This window comes from Echinops telfairi, unplaced genomic scaffold (genome assembly GCF_000313985.2).
Source record: "Echinops telfairi isolate 266 unplaced genomic scaffold, ASM31398v2 ScPeMD7_9;HRSCAF=40, whole genome shotgun sequence".
NCBI lineage: Eukaryota > Metazoa > Chordata > Mammalia > Afrosoricida > Tenrecidae > Echinops > Echinops telfairi.
The window spans coordinates 59,231,564-59,237,331 of record NW_022103906.1 but is presented as its reverse complement, the minus strand read 5'-3'; positions in this window follow the sequence as shown (position 1 = coordinate 59,237,331).

The window sequence follows — 5,768 nt, the reverse complement described above, 5'->3', positions numbered from 1 at the left end:
CACAGGGAAGAGATGAGCCAGTCAGGGTGCAGTATAGCACCGATGAAACACACAACTTTCCTCTAGTTCTTTGGTGCTTCCTTCACCCACTATCATGACCTCAATTCTACCTAACAACTCAGATTAGACCAGAGCACGCACACTGCTACAGATAAGAGCCCACAACACAGGGAATCCAGGGTAGATAAATCCCTCAGGGCCAACAAGGAGAATAGAAGATACCAGGAGGATTAGGGAAGGGTGGGGGGAGAAAGTGGGAATCGATCACAAGGATCAATCTAGAACCCCCTCCCAGGGGGACGAATAGTGGAAAAGTGGGTAAAGGGGACAATGTAAGATATGGAAAAAATAATCTATAACTTATCAAGGGTTCATGAGGGGGGGCAGGTGGGGAAGGAAAGGGGAAGAAATGGGGAGCTGATATCAGAGGCTCAGGTGGGAAGAGAAGGCTTTGAAAATGCTGATGGTGGCATATGTGCAAATATGCTTGACACATTGGATAAATGTATGGATTGTGATGAGAGCCCCCAATAAAAGCATTTTTTAAAATGTGCTGAAAAACTCAGTTTATACACGAGTATATACAGTACATCTGACCCAAACCATGGTATTTTCAGTTGCCTCATATGAATGAGAAAGTTGGACCCTGAATAAAAAAGACTGGTGAAAAATGGATGCATTTGAATTATAGTTTTGGCAATGAATGTTTAAAATTTCATGGACTGTCAAAAGAACAAACAAATCTGACTTGGAAGAAGTACAGCCAAAAACTGTACAAGGATGGTAAGACTTCATCTCCTGTACTTTGGGTGTGTTGTCAAAAGAGACCAGTCCCGGAGAAAGGCATCATGCTTGACAAAGGGGAGGGGCAGTGAGAAAGAAGAAAACCTTGACAAGATGAATTGATCCAGTGGCTGTAAGCATGGGCTCAAACATAAGGACCGTTGTGAGGATGGTGCAGGAGCAGGAGTGCTTCGTTCTGTTTCATATGGGGTCGCTATGAGTCAGAACTGGCTCAGTGGTACCTAACAATAACAAAACCAACAGTCGAAGTATAATTTAACTGGAAGTCTTGCTGTGAGTTGTGATTCAGAAAATGAACTCTAGAATGCTTCGTGTTTTCTGTAGACTTTCCTGGAAGAGCAGAGCGTTTCCTCTGCCATTTGCATGCAGTGCTTTCAGCAATGCTGTAGTCCGACTTATACAGTAGGGTGAGTGTGTTCTAACAAGCACTTACATGGGTTTGACACACATGCCAGAAATGCTTCAGCTAAGTCTCAGCCATATTGATTTGGTGAGGCTTCACCTGGGGTTGCCTTAAATAACCAGGGATGTCCTGACCATCCAAAACTAAATCTATAAGGCTTAGCTGGCAGAGGAAGGCCTGGTCTGAGGACAGCCTTCTAGAAGTGATGATTCACTGTCTAAAATGTACACTCCGAGGTTCATTTGCGAAGATAACCAGAATTCTTTTGTGGAGACATATAGTTTACCTCCCAATAATCAATTTTATAATGATGCGATTTCATTTCCTGAATATTAGTGCTTGTAGCGCTAGCTGTAACAACAACAGGAGAAGATGAATAGCCGCCATAATAATCCCTAGGTAATAACATCTAAATATTGTGCGAAAGAAATGACGCACTCAAAGCAGTTGGAGGCTGGTTGGTCTTATTTGAAGGATTTATGAATAAAACATGATAGTAGAGGATGCAGAGGCAAACCTGGGGGCCCCAACACAGGCAATGCTTGCTCTGTCAGTAACAGAGTGACATCAAGCTGCCATGTCTTTCTACTCCACTGTAAATGCAGATAATGTGGTGATTGCCAAAATGATGACCTGAAATGATATCCGTAAGAGTGTCTGGAATGCGGCAAGCATTCTATAAATCACTACTGAATCTAGGGAGCGCTAAATGGTTCCAATTTGGCTGATACCAAATTGCAATATAGCAATCTCTGTTTTATAAAATAATTAAAAACCCTCGCTATTGCAACACATTTTTGACCAAGTGACTTCCGTACAATACAATCCTTTATAGAGATCCATATTTTACTAGAATTTGACATGTGTGGGAACATTCCATTCAATTCAATATGATGCCACATATGCAGCGCAACAAGGGAGACAATTCCTGTTCTCCAGAAGCAGTAATAATGTATTTGTTTATTGTCCAATCAGTGCAAATGCAAATGTGTCTTAGTGTCTGGGCACCATCACATTTGTTCAGGTCTAGGGGCCACTTCTACATGTGTTCTTTACTGTCAAATGTCCATTTCCTGACTTACTTATTTTATAGCTCCTGTTGTGAGAGAAAGGTGAAAATGTAGTGTTGTAGTTACAGAATCCGGTGTCAACTTGAGGCTATTAAGAGTGAAGGGGTGGAGTCTACCCTGTCAATCAGGACACAGCCTGATGATGTCTACTTGTGGATGTGGCCTTCTTATGAGAATTCAAGGAACTTCCTCTCTTTCTCCCGAGAGGTGGACCACACCCTCTCTCTGCTTCAACTTCCTGTTGAGGAGTCACACTTAGAGACCGGGAAGAGCCATGTGGATACCCGCTCCAGCGCTGAGATGTTTCCGCCGGCATTCAAGACTTTTAACCTACGGACCTATGATCTTCCTGTATTTGGTATCTTTGCATGTGCTGTGTGAGTCTGAAGAGGAATATATGGACTAGTATTGGATATATGGGCTAATATCAGACTTATGGACTTGATCTGGGCTGGGATGTTTTCTCAATATTCAATTGCTTTTTGATATAAAGCTCTTTCATATATATATGTGTGTGTCCCTGGATTTTTTTTTCTAGTCAACCCAGACTAACACATGTAGTTATTACTCACAGGGCTATGGCTCTTTGGAACCTGTTAATAGTGAAACAAATAGATCTTCTGTCTGTTATTCCTAATACCATGTACTTAATTCTATTTACATCACTACTCCTGATGCATTATTACTAAATCTACTGGACCACCTGTGAAGTACTCTTTTCTAATTTCTCATTTCCAACGCTGATTTCTCAAAGATCATTGCTCCATCAATGACTATGTGCTTCATTGGTGATGACCACAAATGCACATCTTATGCAGACTATATGAACTCTAGGTAGTAGTTTGTGCTTGCTAACTAATCAAAAGGTTGATAGCTTGCACCTACCCAGCACCTCTACAGGAGAAGGGTCTAATAATCAGCTGTCATGATGATTACAAAAACAAACTCACTGCCAACGAGTTGATGCCTCCTCACAGGGACTCTATCAGGCAGGGTAGAACTGGCCCCTTTCATTTTCCAGGCCTCTAACTGTTTACAAAAGCAGAAAGCCCTGTCTTTCTCCCACAGAGATGCTGGTGGTTTCAAACTGCCAACCTTTCGGATCCCAGCCCAACATGTAACCACTATGCCACCAGGACTCCCTGAATGATTATAGCCAAGAAATTCTATAGAGGTCTTCAGTTCGACTCTGTAACACGGGATCTCGATGAGTTGAAATTGACTCCATGGCTACAAGTTTGGTTTGGTTTGATCCAGAATTTGCAGGAAATGTACACCACAATTTGTTTTCTGGTGGGACAAAACATTACCCAAACATGTCTTCTCTTGAACTCTTTAAACTGTAACTGCTGAGTACCTAGAATTTGATTGCTTTAAATCAATATTTCAACCTCTCCTTTTCCCACATCCCCCTCAGAAGAAGGAGAGATGAGGAAGGAGCCATGAATGAGCCATGAACAGAAATACAAGAGCTATTCCATTGTTCAAGAAATGTCCATCTCTCTTCTGGGGCAATAGGCAACGTTAGTGGGAAACAAAAGATATTAATGAGCAGTATTGGCTAGATTAGAAGGAATGGTTTTAAAGGCTCTCGGAAGAGATAGGCCGCGTCATCTCCAAAGGACTACCTGACACATGGACAAGCCTATGGGCGAGGGAAACTGACTGCCATGAATGACTCAGTGTTGGGTGTTAGAGGAGTAAATACCACCCAGGGCTATACAGTGCTTGCTGTTCATGGGATGTACAACAGGTGGGTACAGACAAGTAAAGCCAGCGCTATCTGTATGTGCATGTGACCCAGGGTCCTGCTCTTGAAGGATGGTTGTTAGTTACTTTTGAGTGGGTTCCGTTTGTGTAACAGAACAAAACATTCTCTAGTCCTATGTCAACTTCGTGATTATTGGAAGAAATATTGCACATTTCATTTCATGCTCTGATGCCACTATCTTGAATTGCTTAATAATTTCATTTTGAACTTGCTTTTTTTCTCACTTCAATGGGACAGTGAAGCATGGGCAGAAGCAGTGGGGATGCCACAGGGCCCTGGCAGTCAGGCACACACATCCTCGGTGCCAGCCAGGACATTGAGATCGGTGTCCCAATCTGGCCCGGCCAGGACCTGGGCCCCCGTTGGTGGTGATGATGTCAGTCAGAGCTCTAGAAGCAGTGAGAGAGAGTAGATGCTCCTTGTGAAGGGCATGTCCGGGACAGGCCGTGGGACATGGACTTCTCCTGCTGTCTCCAGGGCCCAATCCTGTGGTGTCTGTACAAATATTACCTATCGGGTCTAAGCACCAAGAGAGGAAGTGCTAGAAATCAGACAGTAAGCGTTGTCAGTAAATTATGACAAAGTACAAACACACATGGATATGAGGTTGTTGGTGGTGGTAGGGGCCATAAGTCAGTTCTGACCCTTAGTGATGCTGTGCACAACGGAGTGAGACCCTGCTCCGTCCGGCGCCCCTGTGTCAATGCATCTCCTCGAGGGCCGTCCTCTTTTCTTGGTAATTGCACCAGGGATTACAATTAACATCTTAATGCATAATAATCTCGTTTGAATTTGTAGAAACTTAAATTTAAACGTATAGAAACGTTGCTATCTAATCCCATCCCCTCTTCTCTCTGTTGCTATTTTTATAAAACTTACATCTTTTTACACGTATGCCATGTATCACCGATAAGTAAGTATTGCTTTCTGTGGTTGTCTTTTGTGATGGTTAATTTTGTGTGTCAATATGGCTAGGCTGTGATTGCCAGTGCTCTGACCCAATCCTAGATTAGTTGCTGTTCTGTAATGTGATGTGATGTGATGTGATTTAATATAAATTTGCTGAGGCATGCTGTTGAGGCAGTTCTGACTCATAGTGACTTCGTATGGCAGTGTGGAACTGCTGGAAAGAGTTTTCTTGACTGTAATTTTTGTAAAACCCATCTTCAGAGTATCTGGTCAGACTGAGCCACTGGCAGATCCACTGTAGCCACTGACAAGAGTCTCGATCAGCCTTACTACCAGGCAGAGACCAGTGTCACCCTGATTGTGCTGGACTTGGCCAGCTGACCACCCTGTAGAGGAGAACTGAATTGGTTCTGGGCGCAAGTATTTCTTACTGGTTCCATGATGGAAATTTCTTCCCTGGCTTTTTGATGATTGTTGGTGGTCTTTTCCTTCTTATGCATTATTAGTATTTTTGTCTGTATACTATTATGTTTTTACCCTTAGCACCTTAGCACAATTTGTTTTCTATTGTTTTCCATTGGGTCTCCCAGCTATGAAGCACTGGAGGCATGGTTACTTAATGATAATGACGGTGCTTAATGATAATAACGGATACAAGGGTGCTTAATGATAATAATGGATACCAGGGGATACAGGGAGTACAAGGGTGGGGTGGGAGGAAAGATAGGGAGGGAAAGGGGATTTCAGGAGTAACTAATGAAGATGGGAGGAGAGAGGGAGCACTAGAATGGATTGTAATTGCATGAATCAT